Below are 23,198 nucleotides of genomic sequence, written 5' to 3' on the forward strand. Positions count from 1 at the left end.
CGGTCCCCCTTTCACCCAAGCGGAAATGAAGAGGCTCATTAAGGCCCAGGACCAGACCTCTCAAATCCTGGCCGTCCAGAGGGCCCGCGCGAGGGCCGTCAGGTTTAACCTGATGGTCCCCGAGTGGGCCTAGCCAGGTGACGTTGAGTTTACTCGCGTCACTTGTGGACCGAATAAAGTTGTTTCACTCACTCACTCACTCTATCTGCGTAAGTTTTGCACTATCTTGCTCAAGAGACAGAGAGATAAGAAATCGACGTGGTGAGAGCATGTCGTGACAACACGTAGCCTTGAAACTGTCGGCAGTCCACCTATCTGCGGCACGCGCTGACGCTCGTGCGTTCGTCTCGTCTTGCTCGTCCCGTCAACGTATCTCGTAGACGGCAAATAGGCGAATTCGTGTTCAGTGAGATTTGCTGTGTAAACATATCTCGGCCCTGGACAACTTCGTGACTCTGATCTCGTAGTGGGCGTATCTATGCATTTCGCTGTGAGTGGATTACCTCCCACGCATTTGTGCGTGCGTTTATCATGTGTATGTGCGTAATACAATAGATACGTACAACGACGAAACAATCGTGCTTATAATACAAGTTCGGAGAAAGGGTTGCTGAAACCCCACCCCACCTTCCGTGCCGGCTGCGCCAAAGTACCCAGCAGTCGTTGGGTGAGGTCTTGAGCGACGTGATGCAGCCGGTCAAACGCGAACAGCATGGATACCGAACCGGACATTCAAAGCTAGCATTCGCTTATCCCTTTTGCGCTTGGCGCGCTTTCTCTTCTTTTGCTGTTTTCTTTTTTTTTTTTTAAGGCCGTGTGGACGACCTGGCGTCTGCCGTCCATCCTGCAGAGTCTAAAGGAATCGCGGACAGAGGGCGGCAGCGGCGCGTGAGAGATAGATAAGGTCTTTGCGAGTCGAATAAAAGATACAAAAGTAAAAAAGAAACATGAAAAACGCTACTTTCTCTCTTCTTTCTCTCTCTCCCATCGTACTCGGCCAACGCCTCACTCAGCGGGCGATTCGCCCACGCGACTTCTCGCGCGAGAAAGAAACGAAACTCTCGACTTCGGCCGCGACCCATCAAAAACTCCTCGCGTGTAACCTCCCCCCTCCCCCCCCCCCCTCCCCCCGTTCTCTCCCCTTCCTTCCCTGCACTCGCAGCACATTTCTTCGCCGCCGCCACTTTTGAGCCGCGCCCCCCGAGCGACGCAACGCGCGCCCGCTTAACTCCCTCGGAACCAGTGTCAATTAATTTCTCGCCCTTCTTTGTTTATTTCGCGTGTCACTCGGCTCGGATCTTTCACCCAACGCCAGTGTTTCTCTCACGCTCGCTCGCTGTCCCCTTTCTCTCCGACGCTCTGTCCACTTCCTGCGCGCTTTCGCGCTCCAAGTCCGCACTCCCTCTCTCTTTCCAACTGCCGCCACACTGCAAGGGCAGCAGTCAGATATCCGGGAAATTACCGAGATACGAGGCGGTTGCCCGTCGGAGCTGCTGCGGTTGCCCCCTCAACGACTAGAGCGGATTGACCGGGCCGTGCAGTGTGGAAAGAAAAACCGACTGTTGCGAAGCCGCCGCGGTTTCGAAAAAAACTCGCGGCCACCCGAGTGAGTGTCGTCAGTTCTCCTGTCATCGCTGCGCGAGACGGGAGCTGCTACGCTGCGCGTGGGACGGTCCTTGCTTGGAGCTCGTTTTGGTTGCATCTACACCTCATCGCTGGAAGAAAGAAGAAGAAAAAAAAACGCATCTTGGGCGCCACTTTTCGTCGTCTTCGTCGACCTAGTGACGGGAATGTCACTTTGAGCGCAGGTGAGTAGATGTGTAGTATGTTAAACGTGCGAGCCCTTCGCTTTTTATTCAGCTGCAGCGCGCCTGTTGAAAGTCAAAGTACGAGCCGTCAACACCACGCACGCGCTGAAACGCTGGCACGTTGTCACAGCTAAGTGGAGGGAAGGCGAGCGTTGTAAATTTTGTTTCTTTTTGTTTTATTAAGATGAGGGGAGGCTGCGACTCGTGGTACGCCCGTACATGCATTCCGGCGCTTGCGCCGCTTTTGATGCAGCCGACTACGCGCGTGTTCGCGGAGTGTCTTGCGCGCGGGTTGACATCTTGTCGTACGACCGAGCCCTCCCCACTTTCAACCCCATCCCCCCTTTAACACTCGCAAGGGCACTTATAGATTTTCTCAAGAGTGCTGGACTTGACAATAGACTTTAAGAAGACCACTGTGTTACGTGGGTATTGTACACACGCGTCACCTCTTCCTGTCCTCATCATCATCTTCACCACTCTTTTTCCCCCTTTCCCTTTTCCCCCGTGCAGAGTAGCAGGCCAGAGCGCTCGAGCTGAGGCCTTCTAATAAATTCGCTCTATCTCTTTTCCTTTCACTATTTATTTTTTCTTGCTTACAATGCATTAACTATCCATGCGCCCTCGTTTTAAACCTTCGCCTCGTAATGGGGATCGCGTCACCGGTTATTCACAGCGGTCAAGTTTCGATATCGTGACTCGTGCATGAGGTAATAACAATGCCTCGCGCCCGACAAGTCACTCATTCGCGCGGAAGTTCTCCGCTTACGAGCGCGAACCTTATATGCTAGTTGGCTCTTGCAACTCGCGTATGGGATTACACATATATCGACGACGAAAGCGGCGTGTCGCCGACTCACTGGAAGTTTTCGTAACCTGCGGTGTCAGAGCGGAAGTTGAAATAGTTAAACATCTTTCTTTCTATTTTCTTTTTTGCCGTGTCACGTTACTCGCCCGAAACAACACCCCTTCCTTTATTCCACCCCCCTCCCCCGCATGCATGGTAGGCGATTCGCTAACAAATTGTCGCAGTCTCGTTTCTAACAGCACCGTATATACATCACGTAGTACGCAGAACGTCAGCAAACGTGAAGGAACCAAAAAACCAAGTCCGCGGTAATGTATACATATGAATATGTCTCGTAGCTTAGTTGCAAATCTGCAGTTCTGTCTCGCGCCAATGATATCTCAAACTGAGGAGACTGTTCTGTGCCGCCTGCGACTTGGCGTGGCCTTCACGAATGCCTACTCATTTCGGATGGAAATGGCCAACGACCTTACATGCGATAATCGTAGCTGCGATGAAACGATTGTCCATCTTCTTTGCGGGTTCGCCCTTTCGCAATGCGCCCACAAAGGAGCTTTCAAGTGCGTCATTGGCAGACTCGAACAATCGTCCTTTGTCGGAAGAAAGGGTCCTGGTACACACTGGCCGAGACAGTCCTCAGCATATGTGGCCCTCTACGGGCCAATAGAGGCAGTATCGTATACACCTTTCCTTTTTTATTTTTTTACACGAAAGTGTTGTATGCCGGGGTTCACCAAGACTTTCATGACGTATTTCCGTCACGCCGGAAATATTTGCTTCGTTCCTTCTTTTTTTTTATCGTAGTGTCTCCTTCAATTATCGATTTTTCGTGGCCCTCTTTTCCCAGCACAGGTTAGCCAGTCGTTACGAAACTGGCTAACTTCATTGTCTTTCCGTCCGTTCATTCCTCCTCATAGGCGTGTGTACGTCAGGGGGGGAGAGGGGGAGGGCAGACCCCCCAATCATCGAAGACGGGCGTCACGCCTTACCCGTAGCTTTACCAAGTCGGACCTGTCTCGTCATTGTTTTAAAGAGCAGGGTTACGACCATGCAGGCTTTGAACGGTAATGTCAGCCGAGGACCCTTTATACGTTGCATTCCAAGAAACGTTTACTTCCCATTTTTACCCCCCTGAAAGCCGGAGACCAAATGCAGGCCGTTGCGAGAAGCACGTAATCACTTATTTTTCATTTTCGCATCCATTGCCAAGGTTGTTTTCTTCCGGACTCGACCAATAAGGGGGGGAGGAAGAGACTGCGGTAAAACTTCGCCCCCCCCCCCTTAATGGGGAACCCTGAGCACGCCTACATCACTGCGCGGTAAAGCGAAACTTAACTTTGTTTTTTGCGATGTTGCTTCTATTATTTTCTTTCTGTTTTTTTGTTTTGTTTTTGAAAGGGAATTGCACAACACGCATACACAGCGATTCGATTCTGTCTGTCAGTGGGGCAGTAAGCACACCAAACACCCGTACGAACGCACACTGTGCATGGAGCCGATGGAATCTCCCTTGGTTGTAAGGATCCTGTCAACTGCGCCATGTTAGCCGTAAGTACGTAACTTACTGGTAGAATATCTTGTTGGAAGGATCGATTACACTGGATTAAAGAAAACCGTTTATTTTTAAACGATCGATTAACGATCGTCCATCTTGAGGGTCATGATCTCGCGATGCGGCTGCCTTGCCGTGAGCGAGCTCTATGGCGATGCTCACAGTGGATATCGTTATTACAGTGCCGTCGTGTTACCTCTTATGGGGCAGAAATAACACCGCATCTCACGTCCAAGTTGTATACTAGCACTCAGGTCCCCTGTACCTCGATGTCACTTTGTCCTTATCTTGTTCGTTTTGCCTCGAAGTTCGTTCAATTTTTCCTTTCTTACTGGCGTAGGCGTGAGGGGGGAAGGAGGTGGTTTCAGCACCCCTCCCCCCGCCTGAAGTTTGTCAATTTTTCGTGTGTATAACACGCACACACACAAACGCACGCACGAAAATACATAAAGCATGGTTGACCCCCCTATATATATATATATATATATATATATATATATATATATATATATATATATATATATATATATATATATATATATATATATATATATATATATATATATATCTGACTGTGCCCCTGTCCGTTCGGCTTGTCTTAATCGTGTCAAGTGCCCTGCTGCCCCGCGCAAGTGCAGCGCAAGTGCAGCGCCCGTGCATGTAGACCATTCACTTGCGAGAGCTTTCGAAAGCGCGCCTGGTCCTTCACATATATACACCCTGGCTTTGTGCCACGTGCAGCAATCTACCAGAGTTTGTGCTGGCGGAGGAGATCGGGAAGCGCATATGAGGACACGTGTACTTTGTAGTGCACGCTTACTTTCGCTGCGTGTGCATACTATTCACATGGGCTTCCAAGGGGAGAGTGTATTCTTCTATATTTATAACTACGTGACTGATACACGGGTATGGCGCACGCATGTGAAGCATTGGGTGAGTGGCCATACCGTAAGCGAAGAGTATAAATGGGCCTGCTCGGTTTTCATATTTCTTCTGCATGACTACGCAAATTTCTCGCTAAAGCGTCAAGCCTGCACGTGTCGATGTGTCTTATTATTATTATTATTATTATTATTATTATTATTATTATTATTATTATTATTATTATTATTATTATTATTATTATTATTATTATTATTATTATTATGTTAAAATAACATAGAATATCTAAAGGGATTCAGGAGAGAACGCATCGTGTTCATGCCAACCACATGTCTCCCCTGCTCACGCGTGCATATAATCATATTAAAAAAAAGAAAAAAGAAAGCATTTATTTGCTATGCCATGTGATGAATTTTCATATGCAAATGTTCTCTCGCGTTTAAACGCCGTCTTCACACACAATAAGGCATTACATGTCATCGTGGTGTGCACTTGCGCACCCGTATTACTCATCCATTCGGTAGTTCCACGTAGCCACAAAACGCAAACGCGGGTATACCCTATAGCCTGCTTTAACAGCATACATTAATATGTGCGATATGTCTGCCTTTAGAATTGGGACAGGTCAATGCAAGAAACCTAGTTTTTTTTAATGAGACAAACTGAAATACGCAGTCACTTTCAAAGTGTTCGTAATGGACCCCACGTGACGCTGGTGTCGTAACGGGAACGACGCGTTTACTTTACGGTCCCTGCTGCCGATCGAGTTCTTGCGAAAGGGGAAAAAAAGGACGAAGAGAGAGAGAGAGAGAGAGATCGTGGTGGCGGTGCGCATGAAACAGCAGACAAGGATTAAAACATGCAGAGCCGCATTCATTTGCTTAATAAGATACATGGTAATAAGATCTCTAATAAACACAAGGAGGGCGACCGACATGCACTGTTTAAGAGGACAAAGTTCAAAAGTTAGGTCAGTTTAATTTTTTTAATGTAATATTAAACGGAAGCAGCGAGCCGTACACGCGATGTTTAGCCAGATAACGTCGAAAGACCGGGTCGCATTGTCCCTACGTGTCGACGCGGCGTCACTTTGCACCAATTTGCGGCTCGCTTCGTTGGAAAGACCCTTTCGCCTCGTCGCGCGCTCTTTGTCGGCACAGTTGGACGTTCGAATTGCGACAAAGCGCCCGACGACAGCCCTTATCGTACGCCACGCCCACCCTCGTGTTCACGTGCGTGTGTGTGTGGGCGTGGGACGCTAAATAAAAAAAAAAGGATTTTACTCGTATTAGTAAATTACTCTTTCACAAGACCAAAATCACCGTGCTTGTAGCGATAGGACGCTTGGTAAACGAGAAATCGCGCAAAAAAAAAAAATGCCGGTGGCGACGTCTCCTTTGATTTTTTTTTTTTCGCGCCAATAACAGTGACGTCGTAGATTTTGACGGCGTCCTCTAGGGCCTACGTAGTTCCTAATCGGTAAAAGTGAAGTAGATTGCCCTCTGAACGGGCCAGAGACTTCACATACCACGTTTCAGGAAGTTTTGTTGAGCCAGTGCTGCCAAAAATACGAAAAGTATGCTGATATCCGTGATGTCACGCGCGGAGATTTCGGCGGGAAATTTATAAATGAAACTTTTATCTTGATTTTGTCCTCTATTGATAAACCTCTGATGGTGAAATTGACGTCATTAGAGTTATCAGAGGACGACTTATCAATCTAAATTGATTCATTCTTTCACTCTAGTGTCCCCTCTGACAGGCAGTGTTGCTGACATAAGCTGCACGTATGTATTACGCACACCACGCTGTACTCTTCACCGAAGTCATTGTGTATAATTGTTAAAACGGTGCAGTAAATAGAGAGCTTTGACGGTTCATTATTTGTCCGCGATCCAGGAATCATATCGGTTACGTAAATGGTTGCCAATTTAATCCTAGCGGTCCGAGCATCACTGCTGAAACCTATAATATGTATGATTTACTAGTTATGTTATATTCAGAAACAGAATTGCAATTATTAATTTGAATCAGCGCTCCAGCCATGCCCGCTTATATGGCACTCCACTTCTGAAAGTACGTGTAATCCTGAACTCTTTGCCGCATTCGCTGACGAGAAATAAAATCACTGCAAACGAAGAACAAATATCTGTATGTTAGTCAGCCTAAAGCTTAATTACATAGCACTTCAACCGCTCACAAGTGCCTGGATTAATTCATCAACCCGATAATTAGATACGGCAATCAGTTATGCTTTGCAAAGTTATTCTTTAAATTTTAAGTTCTCTTAATTTCATTTTTGTAAGATATATACAAAACAAAACACAACCTCGGCAGACCTGAGAGGAATATGCTTATAATTTTGATATACATTATTGCCCATTACTGTTTGTGTGAGTCATAAAAAATTGTCTTTTTTTTACATGTGTACCATGCAATCGCATCGTAGACGGACACCTGCAGGTTTCCTGCGTTTGTATAAGCAGTCAGCTGCTTTACTGCAAGTTTTAGATGCGAAGCAGCTTTTGCGCTGGGCTTTGTACGTAGTTCCATTGGCGACCGTCCGTTTTCTAAAACCTACCACAGTCATCTGTAACATATTGAGCGCGCGCTCGCGCCAAGGAGAAGTCTTTTTTGTCTTGTTCTTCGACCGCATTGATGATGATACGTGCAGAGCACTTTAGGGGCCCAGGCTGCCGTATGCTGTCCTAGCTTGGCGTAACGCACACAAAATAACGTGTCATTATACCTATATGGTTAGGTAGCGCACTTTGGACGGGGACAAAAGGAACAGGAAGGACACGACACTCGCTACACTCGCAACTGAATTTATTTCAGGAAAAATACTTCAATATACATATATGCACCAAAGCACCCCCGAGCGACACAGAAATGAACCAACCCTCAATAAAACCTGATCAAAGACCAAATTTTTGCACACTCTTGTGAAAGGATTACATGGACTGTCGGAAAGATAAACCGACAATCCATGTATTCTTATCTAGGACCAAACTTTCTGCGCACACTCAAGCGATGCAAAAACCAAAACTTAACGAAACACGTGCAGCTTATACACTTTAAAAAATCATGTACAATCTAGGCTTATTGCAAGACGTTCAACAAGAAATCTACGCTCGCTTAAAACGGAAATAGGAGACGAGAACCAGGGCGTAACAGAAGCAACCCTACTACTTAAGGCCCTTCCAGGAAGGTGGCTTCCCGATGACTTAATGAAACTGGTGGTTGACTAATGCAGCAGTCTTTTCTTTTGTTAATGTGAAACGCTTCAACTAATTCCCTGGTTAGTTGGTTCACAGGATGAAAAACGACGGAGGTGTCATCAAACAGTGACAAGCAGCCACACTGAGAACAGTGTCCCTTTATGTGGGAATGATCATTTTTTTCTAAGGCCCTCTTATGCTCTGACAGCCTAGTGTTCAGACACCGACGGTGTTTGAACACCAGGCTGTATAGGTACAATGATCAGTCACCAACTAGCCCAGCTGTCAACCTTATTGAAAATCACGTGTGCTGGCACGCGCTAGCACGTTCGGGCCTGTGTAATACGGGTAAGACGCTGTGGCCTCTCCCCCTTACACTCTCTCAGCAATCACGTGATGGCGTCGGGGAACGAGATTCTGCGGACGCGCGATGAACCCGCGTGGCGTGCTCCAACAAGAGTTTGGCACGAGTAACAGCAACAGCAACTACAGTGAATTCATGGTGTGCTCCACATGCAAGGACGCGTTAACATCGGGCAAGGTGCCAGTGATGGACGGAACTTTAAGTCGACCCATGCGCTGCTTCGCATCCCCATATGGTTCCCTTTAGTGGGAGATGGCGAAATTTTTAAAATCAATTTTCATATATATCATGAATTTAAACGAACATTCAAATTGAATACTTTTATCCCCGGCAGCGATCTGCAAAAAAGTAAGTAAATAAATAAAAATAAAAAAGAAAATACATTGCCCTTCAAATTGTAGTCGTGAGCCGCGCTTATCGAGGAAAGTGTTCAAGTGAAATGAGGATGCTCTGCTGTCAGGGTATGCTCTTAAAAAACGTCCGAGGTGATTCATTTCGATGAACGCCCATTGGCTAAAAGGAGCGGCCCAGGCGGACGCGACAGTCGGAAGAAGAATAGGTGGATAGCAAAATGACGTCTTCCGGTTCGATGCCTGCTCTTCGCTGTTTCAAGGTGTGTGCCGTTCAGTGTAATCGGGGAGAAAACACGTACTTTCTGCGACGCGGTTGTTACCAGTTACCTTGCCTCCTCCCCGATTACACTGAACCGCACACAACTTGAAGCAGCGAAGAGCTGAGCCTTGAACGTTCTGTGAACCGGAAGTGCTGTAGCAGACGACGCGCCGTTTTGCTATCCACCTATTGCAGAAGAGGCTACTATAGGCTCGGTGGGCGTTTATTTGCGGGTCGGCTCGTTGCCTTGACCCGACTGCCAGCGCTAACTTTGCGACGTCATACCCGGCAGGCGTGTTGGCGCAAACGGCGTATATCGCACAGGAAGTGACCGTTCCGGGATATCTTACGTGTGCGACCCGTGTTTTTGTCAATTCGTTCAAAGCGCGCTCACACATAACAAGGCCAGCTGCCAGTCGAGATGTGTGGCGGTTCCGTCGATTCCGTCTTCCTGCGTGACGTCACAGCGCGATGCACGTTGGCCTTCTTTTTATGAAGGAGGCGTTGATTCGGTCCACAACACCAGAGCCTGTACCACTTCCTCCTCCTCCTCCTTCTTCTTATTACTATCATCATCATCGCCGTCGTCGTCGTCGTTGTTGTTGTTGTTGTTGTTGTTGTTGTTGTTGTTGTTGTTGTTGTTGTACACTTACAGCACAACAGACAGCGCCAAAACGAGTGGTCAACTGACACTGTAGAAAAGGCACAATGCATACTTGTCCATACGCGGAAGGAAATGATATAGAAATAGTGCTGAGGAATGAAGGACAAAAGTAAAAAGAAAGAAAAAGAAAGGAGATTAAAAAGGAAATGACGACAGGGCAAACGAGATGACAATGAAACCAGAACGAAAGTGACAGTTGCCAAACGAACAGGGAACGATAGCAATATGTTATATATATCTATATATAACGTACTTCATAAAACGTTGAGAGAGGCAAAAATTCAGCATGCACACAAAGCGATTCCGTCGATAGATATCCTTATCAGATATCCTTTGTATTTCCTGCTATAGCTACAAATAACGCTGAATCACAACGTCCAAGACGCAGCACTGCTCAGGTACCCTATGTATACTTTTGTGTCTTAGCTTGTTCTTTTTGCATCGAAGTTCCATTATCCCGTTCGGCTCGCGTTTGTCAGCGACAGCGCAACTTTCAAGCGCTGCACGGTTTTAGAACGTCAAAGAGAGCGCAGAAAAAACTAGCGCGCCTCCGCGACTTGTATCGCGTGTGCGGCGTTGGCCCTAAACACGCGTACGAACAAGATAACGCTGCTTCGTGTGTATGTATGTAGATAACGAGACGGGAGTGCATAGTCCTCGGCGGCGGCTGTGCTCCAAATCCGAAGGGCGGCGAACGGACATCGGCCACGGCTGGCTTTCCGTTGTCTATTCGCTTGTCAGTGTATAGAGTGAGCAAGGGCGTATCCAAGGAGGGCTGCTTATATGGGTCAACAAAATTCGTTGCTGCGCTAGTTTGTTCGTACTTATAAATACCGTATAGCGCGACATTAACGCAGGACATAGAGTGCTTGTCCTGTATAGCGCTTGTCCTGTGCGTCAGTGTTCTCTCTGTACCCTGCGTCATGCAGGCTGTGTACAGCGCTTGTTCTGTGTGCCAGTATTATATCACTGTGATGCGTCAAAGCCGCGCTATCCAGTATTTATTTATGACTGCTTATGGGTCTTCACGCCCCACCCCGCCCCCTTTTCAGGATGGCTTCATGCTGTCATGCACGCCCACCAAAACGACACTTGCGCCGGAAATCATCCCTAGCATTTTGTCCGTAGAATTCCTTTTCACGCTCGAGAGGACATTTCGGCTCGAGCATTCAGAATTGGAGCCGGCTGGCGTTGCCACGCCTTTTTGCCTCCCCCCTCCGACCGCACCTTAGAGCCCCAGATAGCACGAGAGATGTTCGCGTCATTTCCACCCGAGTGTAGGGTAGCGAATCGGTTACTAGTGCCACATTAATTCCGTCAATATCTGGTAGTTTTGGTAGTGGTGAAGTCATACCAACTAGCCCCTGTTTCAGCCTTATTAATAAGCATGTATTTCTTCAAGGTCTCAGGCGCCACAGGTGAGCTAAATGTTCCGAAATCGTCCACTGGAACACGCCGTAATTTTTTTCCCTTCGCGAGAGGCCAAGCCAGATCGACGGCTGCTAGCTCACACGAACACGAGACCACTGTTAGCCCTGCGGCTTTGCTATGGCTTCTCCAGTCTATATAGCCGATGACCATGCTACGAACGACACTCGGTTGGCTAGAGCGGGGGATATGCCTTATATGTACACGCTACACTCTTAGAAAAAAAGTTAGTAAATGGTTAGTAAATGCTTGCATTTACTAGTTTCGAGCGTATTTTACTACCTTCGCGAAATCTGTTTACTAGCCAGCAGTTAGTAAAGGTCGTAAAGTGCTGCCTTCACTAACCAGAAAGTTTACTTGGTGTTTTTAACTAAGTAACTACTAGCCACCCACGTTGCCAGATCTTTCGTAGATGCGCAGTATACTTTGCCGTAATCGTGACGGTCTTTAGCAAAATTTAAACAAACTTTAATTTTATTGATTACCTTGGAATTAAAGTTTCGTGCTACGTGATGGCACGCATATAAGCAAATATAAGGGCACACGATAATGTGTATAAAACATCAATTATTCTTCTAAACTCTATGGTTGCTAACCAGTACACGGTGCGCTATCCCAAAGTAGGAGCATAAATAGTCTTCCCGCCGCTGCTAGAGTAGATATCGGCTATGTGTAAAAGTCTTGCTATTCTGTGTGTGCTCTTGCGTGTGTGTTCTCATTCGTGATCAATTCATGCCTCTATGTATGTTGCTGTGATGTGTACTTACCATGGTAATTACATGAAGTAATTAGCGGCCATTAGTTAATGTACGAGGACAATGCCACTTCGTTCTTTTTTTTAATCCTTGAGGTACTTTTGTAATAGAATCATCTTGATATGGCAATGCACACGCACATATAAACAAAATAGGCGTAAACCTCTAATTGGCTAAATGTAGTAGAGTTAATAGGTTAGTAAGTTGCTAGTGTGGTTACTAACAACTTAGTAATGGACTAGCCATTCGAGCTAGTACTATTCACTAACTAACTAAGTAGCAAGTTCCACTAACCTGCATTTTACTACCTTCACTTACTAAGAGGCTAGTGAATATTGTGACAAGTAAACTGTTAGTATTTAGTTAGTGAATATGCCGACCTTTATTTCTAAGAGTGTACGGCTGGAATAGTTGCATTTCTACTCGCTTCCTCGCGCTATGATTACGCACTCGCGTAGCAAGGCGCTATACAATGGCTATATTCATGTTTTTTTTTTGTTTTTTGCTAGTGTTTTATAAATGCGAGAGTTAGGAGATCATCAAAAGTTTATATTTGTGTATCTCAGTAGCGTAACTCACTGGGATAGGGCGATGTGCAAAATAGCGGTTCTCACTCCAAGCGTATGAACAAAAAGGCTACTGGAACGAAGTGTACAAAAACCTCGCCCATACGGCTTTAAAAAAAAAAAAAAGAAAAACGCGGGAAAGAACGCCCTATCCGGGAAAACGTGCAGTCCAAGTTTAGTACTAAGACAACGCGCAGTATCGCTTAATGATAACGATATCGCGAACGTTGGCACAGCGAAGTCGTACAAAACGGGAACGCATCAACGAGGTTTTATACTGCTGTAATTATACAGGGGGTTCATTCGAAAAGTACATCACTTATGAAAAGTACACGATAAATGGGCATAGAATCAAAAAGCTCCACGATCTGCGTCGTACATCTCTTAGGTATACTCATTTTTGTTCGTTGCGTATAAACCCAACTGCAAAAGTTCGCGGGACCCGAAATGTTCGAGAAAGCTATATTCTCGCTTTGTCTGGGAAGATAACCTCCAAATAAATGTTTCAGGCTGTAGTAGTTATTGTGACCTTTACAGTCACCACCTAGATTAGAAGCACTGCGCACTTATAGAGCGGAAACTCGCACTTGTGGAGTCAACGTCCCGTGAACTGTTCCTGTTGGGTGTACATCTCCAGTTCCCGCAGGCTATCTATACATATAGCTTTCAAAATATATTTTGTTCTGCCTTTACAGGCAAAACAGCCGCAGATGCGTACGCCGAACACAATGCGGGGCATGATGACAGGCCTGCATTGTGTCCGCTTCGTGCGTGACGCATATACAATTTGCATACAATTGAAAATGGGGCCAGTTTTATACCTCGATGAGAGGAGCATTTGTTGTTGCGTGTAGGTGAAGTCCTAATGTACGCAATCATCTCGGGTTTTAATTACGTAGAAGTAAAAAAAAAAGCAGTCTGAGGTCCCTGCATGCATACGTAAGAAGCGGTAAGTGCCGTCGCAGTTGCTGTGACTTCACTGACATAACGTTTATACGATACACAGCCGGCTTTCTCTGTCGAATGTCAAATCACGTAGGACAAATATAATAAAAGTGCCTAAGTCAGACGGTGTATATAGTTCCACCTCGGAAAGTGCTCTGGTTAATTGGAATGGCAACCGTTGATCAGTACGGCAGTTTACAATTTACAAGGTCTAATTTATCACAATTTATTTAATGGCTTCTTTAAAACTGAGTTGGATACACATCCATCTGCATGTGCAGTGAGCGTCAGTTTGGGGGATATTACATCATTCGTCGTCGCGCAGGACAACGGCATCAGTGGCGTATCGAGAGTGGTGGTTTGGGGCAGGGGCGTCGCCAGAAATTTATTTCGGGGGTGGAGGTGGTGTCCGACCTCCCTTTTTAGCAGCAGTTATTTCAGCAAGACAAATGAGAAAATAATCGATAAACTTACGCACTCTATTTTGGCACGCTAGCAGGCATGCATTTCGGTTCTGTAGCTTCCACGGTGCTGTCAAGAAAAGTCGTCGTCGAGCATAGTCACTTCACGAACATTTCTAGCTAAAACAAAAGTTCGACGGCATGTTAAATTCTCTGCAACACAGGAAGGCGAGAGCCTGCTGCATGCACACTGTAGTGGAGACTGCAGTGTATGGCAGATCTGTATACCATTTTAAAAAAAGAAAGTAAGATTACGTTTTGATCTAGGTTGAAGAGGTGTCTTTTTTTTTTTCGGTGTTTCTGTAAATTCATGAGTATCCTAGCAATTTGCGTATTCGTTACGCTGTGCAGTTAGCTACTAATGCGAGCGCTTACAGGCTGCGAACCGTAAATGTAAGGCTGTTATTGTCTTGCACGACCAACTATATGGTTCTATACCTCCTAGGTTCTATATATAGCTTCGAAGGCAGTTCACGGAGGCCTGCTTGCCTCCCGTGGTCCATCATTGAAGGTCACAGCGGGACCCCTTCTTTTGTTGAAATAAGTATAAACGTAGGAGTTGTCGCCATTTCCAGGGGATGACAACATCATTTTTAACTTAGGACAAAAAAAAAATGGCAGCTATGCACGAGTGGTGCGAATATTGAGGAAACGGCAGAGCTTCATGGTGGCCTTCCTGTCCCCCTTTCCCTCCTCATCACCCTCACTTCCCTTTCCCACCCTCTTGCTAAACTGCACTATACAAGGCTATGCTATGATTTGCCCTATCTCCTCCTCCTCACCCTCGCTATCTTTTCCCTCCTCCATGTTTTATTATACTATACATGGGTATGCCATGCTCTGCCCTCTCCCCTCCTCCTTTCCCTCCACCTCACCCACACATCACTCCTCTTCACCATCACTTCGCTTTCTCACACTATATACTATACTATACTATACTATACTATACTATACTATACTATACTATACTATACTATACTATACTATACTATACTATACATGGCTATGCTATGCTTCCATCTCGCTTTGCACAGCTGCGCCGAGTTTTGAGCGGTCGCCGGCCACTGCTGGAAGTCAAGATTAAACAGCTGCGCTGTTAAAATAACAGAATTTAAAAAATATCGCGTTCAGTGAGTCCAAGTTCCTCACATTGTTATAGCGCGCATGTACACTAAAATGAACGGTACGCTGTAGTCGTATGGGCGCTTGCTCCTTGCTTTCTCTGCTTTTGTTTTACTTGCACAATAACAACGGTAATGACTTTACTGTTACGTGGATAACGGTGGTAGAACGAAAGAAAGCTGGTGCGAGAGTATTGACCATCTTTCTCTCTCTCGCCACCTCTGGTCGAGAGAAGTGTTCCATAAGTGTCCGCCCAAGGCCAGCTAGCGTGGCGTGTGTCATTTAAAGTTGCGCGCGGAGGGCAATAATTGCAGTCCCCGCGGCATAACAAATGGCCGGCTTCCACCGCAGTTTACTGGCACACAAAGGCGGACGGAAGATCGACCTCGGCTTCACCGGCCGCCGGCTAGCGCCATGAATGGAATCGGATGTTACAAGGACCGCCATGCTATACACACACAAGGGTGTGCAGCTAGGGCGGAGGCTGCGAAAAGGAGGGGTCGGCTGGGGCACGCCGTGTCCGCGTCGCTCGAGCGGGTCCGGGCGTTATGCGGGCGACCGGAAACGTGACATATCTGATGTATACTACGCGTCGTTCCTTCTTCTGCTATCTCTTTTCCGGGCGAGGTCTGCGCGCAGCTCGAACCAGCGTATGTTGCGTGTGTATCGTTCGTGTGACGTCGCCGTCCCGTCGGGGAGGACGGGCGGTCTGCGCGCCGAGCGAGCGCTGCGCCCTCTGGATTTCACTCGAAGCCCGCAATGTATACGTGTACGCTGCTGCTGCCGCGCTTCCTCGGCGGACAACTTCTGCTGTCCTCGCCTTCGGAGCTGTCACTTCGGTGCGGCGACGTAGCGAGTCGTCACAGTGCAAGCGCCGGATGTATACGCGGATGTTATATGTCACGTTGGTGGGCGCAGATTGCAATACTTCCGTCCAGAATACGTCTGTTTTTACATTTCATCTTAATTCCGTCTCACATCAAGGCATTGCGGTGTTCGGGAACTGTGGATGCGCCAAAAATATTGTGCACGTCAGTAGGGTGAGGAAACGTTTGCGGCTGCTGACCTTGGTTATCGACGATCGTCTGTCTAGGCACTGTGCATGGGCCAGAGGGCGTCACGTAGGCAGGGGCGTAGCCAAAATTTTTTTTTAAGGGGGGGTTCATTCACCCTTTATATATATTCGTGCACGTGTTTGTATGCGTGCGTGTAATATACACATGCGAAAACGAAACATTTCGGGGTGGGAAAGGGGTTAGAACCCCCCCCCCCCTCCTACCCTCACTTCGAAAGCTGTCATGCACGTAGTTGTCATATATCATCCCAATTTCGCCGACAGCGGCCGCCAGGAGTGCGAAGAAAATTACCAGTTAATAATTGTAAGCACACACACTTCAGCGTCCATCGCGTGCAGATCACTCACACTTGGACACTTTCAGATTACGGACAATATTGCCTCGTCATGAAAGATTCGGAACGTCACGTGGTATGTTTATCACGACTGCCCGATTTTGCTTCTTCCGCTCGCTATGAACTTCGCGTTCGGGAGCGCTGCTGTCGCATGTGGAAATTAAGTTCCAACGCACGACGCTGCAACAATCGTAGAACGCCGGTTAAAACCGCGCAGTAGTCGCTTGTACAACAGCGAGAGTTCTGGGCGCTCTAAGCGTGAGGACAGCCTTGTTATACATCTGGGCGCCTGAGTATAGGGAGAATGACGCGGCTGCACCAGCTTCCAAGGCGATACACGGTTTAATGAGACGTTGCGACAGTTCCTGCACACAGCTGCTCGCTTCTTTTGCAAGCCCCTGGTGTACTCATCATCCCGCATGCATGCATTCCTCCCTGAAACGCGACAGGCGCGGCCATGCACGATTGTGATGCAACGTCTTGGCGTGCCAACCGCGTCTTTTGACGGCCGGCCGTTGTGTCGCGCTGGTCGATCGCTGGAGGGCACCCAAGTCGTCTTTCAATTAGGAGCGCACGCGAGACAATAGACGTGCACTGTCCGTGGACCTCAACCGTTGCGGAGTGAGCCAGCCAGATATATGCTATACAGCTGGAAGGAGAGAATTCTCACAACCATATATATTTTGTAGTGAGTTTAGTCTTTTAAAGAACGTATACGTGACACACCACGACGTCGCAGTGTAAACGTACGTGTTTCTCTGAAAGGGCCCCTAAATGACCTCTGTAAATACAAACCAGTCCGTTATTCTCTCCTGACGCGTTTCCCGTCTTTTCGGCACGATTCGTGACGCCAGCAGTCTGTTCACGTGACGTCATGGGGAAATAAGCTCTCCACTGGTCCACATACGAGAGACACCAGTTGACAGTTGTCTCCTTCCCTGCCTTGCTATGCAGTCTGTGCAGAGATGGCGGTGTCTTAACACCGCCCTCTCTGTCCTATGTACATTTGTCCACTAATTCATGTGGACAAATGTACATAAAAGAGACAGGGCGGTGTCTTAACAAAAGGTTAAGCGAACACATGTAAGTACAACCTGAAGGGGATCACTGTATGCTCTCATTTGGCGGCGCACTGCAGAAAATTGCGAGGACAGCGCATATCGTCCCGCGTTCGATCAAGGCACTGTTTTGTACAGACACAAGGATACCGTATTCAAAGAAATTATTACGTTACTAAATTAACAGCCCACAAAAGTAATTTATTACACAAATCATTACAGCAAAACGTAACTTAATTGCCGTAATTTCATTACTGACAAGTCTAAGCTTGTTCAGTAAGAAAGGTATTTCCGCATATATAAAAAAAACTATTTTAATACGGTATGAGCCACCGAAGGGGGGGGGGAGTCTGACGTCACGGTGCACGGTGGATAGGAGCAATGGAACGAGGAAGTGTCTGTCGCACCAGTTTGCAGGTGACAAATGACTGCCACATGAATGACGACTGTGCGAGTAATCAGGCGATCACATGAAAGTGAACAATCAAGGGACTGTGGAAACGCGCGTTATATGAGTCACCGAATAAGTGTGCACATGACATCGTGAACGGGAGGGACATTCAGCTGCACTCAACTGATATATCTAAACATCATTCCTTTTGATGAGGGCGCAACACAACCAGCCCAACGTTGATCGTTGTACTTATAGCGCAGTTTGATGGGTAAAACAATGGAACGCGGCTTTGAATTCCTAGTTCGACTGCTACGTACGCGTGGAAGGAAATAAGGATCATTTTAGGAGTGGATGAGTGATACAAAAAATTTGTAGTCAATCAGGAAAATTCGACCTCAAGCCACCTCCTGGATTGCCATGACAGCGTCAACAGAACATTTGAAGGTGTACGTTTGACTCTGTGTAAGAGAGATAGATAGAGAGACTGAAACATTATTTAGCCGAGAGAGCCCAAGTCCGTGCCGGCGTCAACGGCCGATATATAGTGACCGAAAAGGGTGGTTGAGGCTTAGTCCGGGTCCAAGTCGGACTAAAGGGGGGGAGGGGGGTAATCGGCCTCATGTGGGAGGGGGTTATAACCCTCCCCGATGAGGCCGACTCCTTTAACCTATGTACAAAGGGTGCCCCAGCTAGCTAACTCTAGCCAGAGTTTAAAAATATGCCGACGCACTTCATGACGGCGCGACCAAATTCATGTTGCTGACTATTCCTTGTAGATAGTCACACAATTTTTTTTGTTCCGCATAACTGCTTAATTTAGTAAGATTAATTAATTAACTTGTATAACGAAGAGGCTGTGGAAGAAAATTCCGTGAGAAAGTTGTACATCGGTTTGCAAGACGTCCGATTAGACAGCTTCTAAATTTCTACGTATTAAGAATTAGTGTTTTTCTGCTTCCTGCATATGCCCGCGAAATACAAAAAAAAAGAAGCACATGACATGCCCGCTTGCGCGCAGTAACAGCAGCGCTCCCTACGACCTGCCCTCAAACTACAATAACATTCAGCCACGAGTGTGGCTTAAAAAAAGCGACAGGACAGTGACCATGGTGGTGGCTGCACGATGACGAACCTGTTACTACAGCGGCTGCACAAGCGATCACCGCTGCGTCCGCTTATCGGTGTCATGAACCGCGGCGAGGAAATCATATCGTTTGTGCGCGGAACGTTAGGGATGCACTGCAATACGGGGCCCACGCGGACGTGTGACGTGGTATTTATTGGGCCATTTGCAGTAATCAGTTCTGCGGAATTTCGCAAGGTGGCAGAAGGGTTAAGAAAGGGAAGAATAGACAACCACCCGTTGGTAGCACGAAGCCACAAGGAAATCCATACGGATTTCTCAGAAATAAAGCCTCTTAGTCGCCGAAAAACTCGTCCTGGTCCGGGGTTCGATCCCGGGACCAACGCCTTTCCGGGGCGGTCGCTCTAGCAATTGAGCTAACCAGGAAGCTAGCAATTGGCAGCGCGAGGGCGAATTCATTGACAACTCGAACACAAGGAAATCCGTATGGATTTCCTTGTGGCTTCGCGCTACAAATGGGTGGTTGTCTATTCTTCCCTTTCTTAACAATATAGATACACACTCAGAAACTGTCTAATCGGAGGTATTGCAAACCGATCTACAACTTTTAATTGGAACTTTTTGCGCAGCTTCGTTGCTTTAGAAGTTAATTATTCAATCTTACTTACTTAAGCAGTTAAGCAGAACACACAAAAAAATTGTGCGACGTACTCCGTGCAACAGTGAACAACACGCATTTGGTCGCGTATACTCAAAGAGTGCGTCGGCATTTTTTTTACAAACTACGACGCGTCTCTATTGTGCTTTGTGCAACGAACAAAAAAAAATTACAGGAAAGCAATATGAGATTTGAAATTCAATGAGAACAACGTTATGGTTGTTATAATAGCCGACAGCCGATATTAGCCATCATTTAGCCAATGCCAGCCAAACATGGTGATAATTTAGTCGCCAATGTTACCTATTGCAGGCAGTATGCAAGCAAATAGGGCATGGACGAAGTCACGTGACTCAGAGAAACTCGTTAGATTACACTGCCTTCGGGATTGGTCCACATTTCTTTCGTCTGAAATCGGACATCGTTTTCCGTCGCATCTTTTGAAACGTATGTGTGCATGTTTCATTGCTGCGCTCTTCGACAAAATTAAATCGCAGCAAGGTAGAGAGGTGGGTTTGTTGGAAACGATGCATGTTTGTAAAAATCAGCGCGAACGGGGCGGAGCACAAGACGAGAAGAATACAGTACGAGCGCTGTCTCAGTTTAAATCGATGTCTGCAGCCTTCATGTTTCATAACTAAAATCTAGCTATGGCCGATACAAATTACCATGAATCCAATTAGCGAATGCCAGGCGAACGTACGGGGGGTTAGCCCAGAGCTTCGTAAGTGGCATTACAGAATTGGGGTGGAAATTGCGAAAGAGGTCATTGCCATCTTCGAAATTCTATATGAGCTTGCAAAGGCGGCTTTGAATGACCCAATTATTCACGTATCGCCGGCATCGAAACTAATTATAGGTGCAAGATTCAAGAGGAAAATTATGTGAAGTGAATTTTGTGCACCGTCACTAACGAATACCTTAGAATTTCAGCACTTCAAACATCATTGGAGTAACTGAATTTGCTAAAGACGAGCTATTGGAGTTTCTATCACTCGACTACATTTTCAAATTCCAGATCTAAATTTTTAATTACACAGAGCTGGTCTGGCATGTTCTCCTAATTGTTCTTTTTGTGGAGTCCAGGAACCAATAACGCAATTGCCCCATTTCTTGTAACAGATATCCTTCCTTGGAAAAAAATACTTTAGCCCCAGTCTTCCCCTGATTAGATTACATTTAAATGTCTCAATTTTACTTTCTTTGGGGGCTACGTCCCTCGGCTGCGTCTAAGCTGCACCCCCGCCCCCCATTTTTTTTTTTTTACTCGCGGGTTGCGTAGATTAAAGGATGGTAATATTAATGCAGCAAGAACGGCAGCGATAGGGGCACGCAGTTCAAAGTTATTCAGCCTGAAAAATTCAAAATACAAGACAAAAAAATCAAAGGTGTTATCATGTCATCATCATCGTCAGCTGATGCTGGCCGCAGCATTTCAAAGCCACAGAGTTTCGTACGTAAGAAACTCTATGCTTTTCAGTTGTAGTGGGAGTGTATGACGCGTTAAGAAAAACAACGGTGCATATATATATATATATATTTATATTCATAACGGGGCATTTCACGCACTCCGGCAACATAGCAGCCGCCGCCTGTTTCGAAGCGCTTCCGCAACGATGCGCTTCCGGCGGCGAGCCGGCGCTACATACCTATATATCTTCCTTATTAGAGGCCCTCCCTTCATATTCCATGCATGTCACTGCACCTCCTAAACAACAGTGCCGATCTGCAGAGGTAGCTAGTTGCGAGAGAGAGCGAGATAGAGAGACAACTTTTATTAACAGCAACACCTAATCCGTGTAGTCAGTAGTGTAGTATTATTAGGAGGCAATATAGTCCCCGTAGCGGCAGTCGGGTAGTTGGAGCTCTGTAATCTATAATGTGAAACCCTAATTTACTGCGAAGCTTGAGCTAGAGCCAACCGGGCGGTAAGCGCAACGTCTTATTTGTTTATTTATTTATTAAGACGAAAGCCTTAGATGCTTCATCAAACGCTTCAAGTGACCGTATAGGCTTCAACGCGAGTGGTGCAAAAAGTCATCACGTGATGACGTCACCATATGACGTCACTCAATACGTTCGACTGAAAAAAAAAAGAAGGTGATTGCATTCGCCTTCGAGTAGTCTTAGACAAATGCATAAAGAACCGTATGATTTATTTATTTATTTATTTATTTATTTATTTATTTATTTATTTATTTATTTATTTATTTATTTATTTATTTATTATTGTCTAGGCCGCTTCCAACCGTGTTGTGCAACGGGATCTCTCGTCCGATAACTTTGTCTGAAATAAACAGCTTTAAAAGCAAGAGAAGTAGACAAGGATAAACAATAGAAGCGAACAGACAAAAGATAAAGAAACGGTACGAACCGAAAATATAAAATAAAAATGAACAAATGGCAAGAAAACAAGAAACGTCGCAAAATATATGACGCTACAGCCGATATACTTTAAAAAATAGTTAAAAAAGAACACTAGCTGTCTTCATTCAATGTCAGTGCAATAACTGTCCGGCTTTTTTTTTTTTTTTTTCCATATCGTGGGTTTGACGAAAGAACGAACGCACCTCTGCACGCAGGGCTTGAGAAAAAAAAAAGATAAATAGTATTATCGAGCAGAATGACGATACCGTACTCCCAGAGTGTGCGAATAGCATCGTTTCATGTTTAGGTGTCTTCGACTGTCGCCGTGTATTTACCCTTACTCGGCACGAAGTCTATAAAGACCCGGTTTATCATTATCGGGGCTCCTTGATAACACCTTCGATAAAATGGATCTCTCGAGCATTCTGGGTTTTTCGCGAGAAGTTGGATAAGCGTGAAAGAACAATAAAAAGAGTAAACGCTAATCTGGCAATTCCGAGAATGCTACTTGCGTTAGAGAGAGAGAGAGAGAGGAAAATTGTGAGCAATTGAACTCCATGAAGCCGAATGACCAGCGAAGCCATCGAAGAGGCGATGACATAGAATTTTCCAGCCATATATAGCCGATCACAAACCGTGCAACCCAATCCGACTTGTACGACTTGTATGTCCAGAAAGTCCCTCTTGAAATTAGCGTACGCTTCATATCGATTTGAGCAGCATGGTATACTTATGACTTTTTGCCGCCCGATTCGCGACATGCGACATCTTGTCTGGCTTGCCACATGCGCATGGCGTTGCGTGCACGGTCTTAATTGGTTGTTGTTGTTGTAGCCTAAGAAATCTGGCTCATAGCCACGAGGGGGATTGGCCACACAGTGTTTATCAAATTCTAAGTTTTTGTTATATAAAATCCTAAGTCTAAGTTATAAATCCTAAGTATTTGTTCATGCAGAGACTTCCTAAGTCTTTACACGAACAAAGAATTAGGAAGCAATACTAAACACTAAATAGCATAAAAAGAAAGGATGAATCCTGG

The 23,198-nt window shown here is 46.1% G+C and overlaps 1 protein-coding gene across 1 annotated transcript in view; it reads left to right on the plus strand.

Annotated features, from left to right (window-relative positions):
* Positions 1 to 1,203: 1,203 nt before the first annotated feature.
* Positions 1,204 to 23,198, plus strand: part of LOC119386943 (ras-related protein Rac1) — a 65,495-nt gene continuing 43,500 nt past the window's right edge. Inside the window, exon 1 of the mRNA XM_037654235.2 lies at positions 1,204 to 1,808. The gene's annotated coding sequence lies outside the window, so the exon portion shown is untranslated. The remainder of the gene's footprint in view (positions 1,809 to 23,198) is intronic.

Source organism: Rhipicephalus sanguineus, chromosome 3, assembly GCF_013339695.2.
Source record: "Rhipicephalus sanguineus isolate Rsan-2018 chromosome 3, BIME_Rsan_1.4, whole genome shotgun sequence".
NCBI classification, from domain to species: Eukaryota; Metazoa; Arthropoda; class Arachnida; order Ixodida; family Ixodidae; genus Rhipicephalus; species Rhipicephalus sanguineus.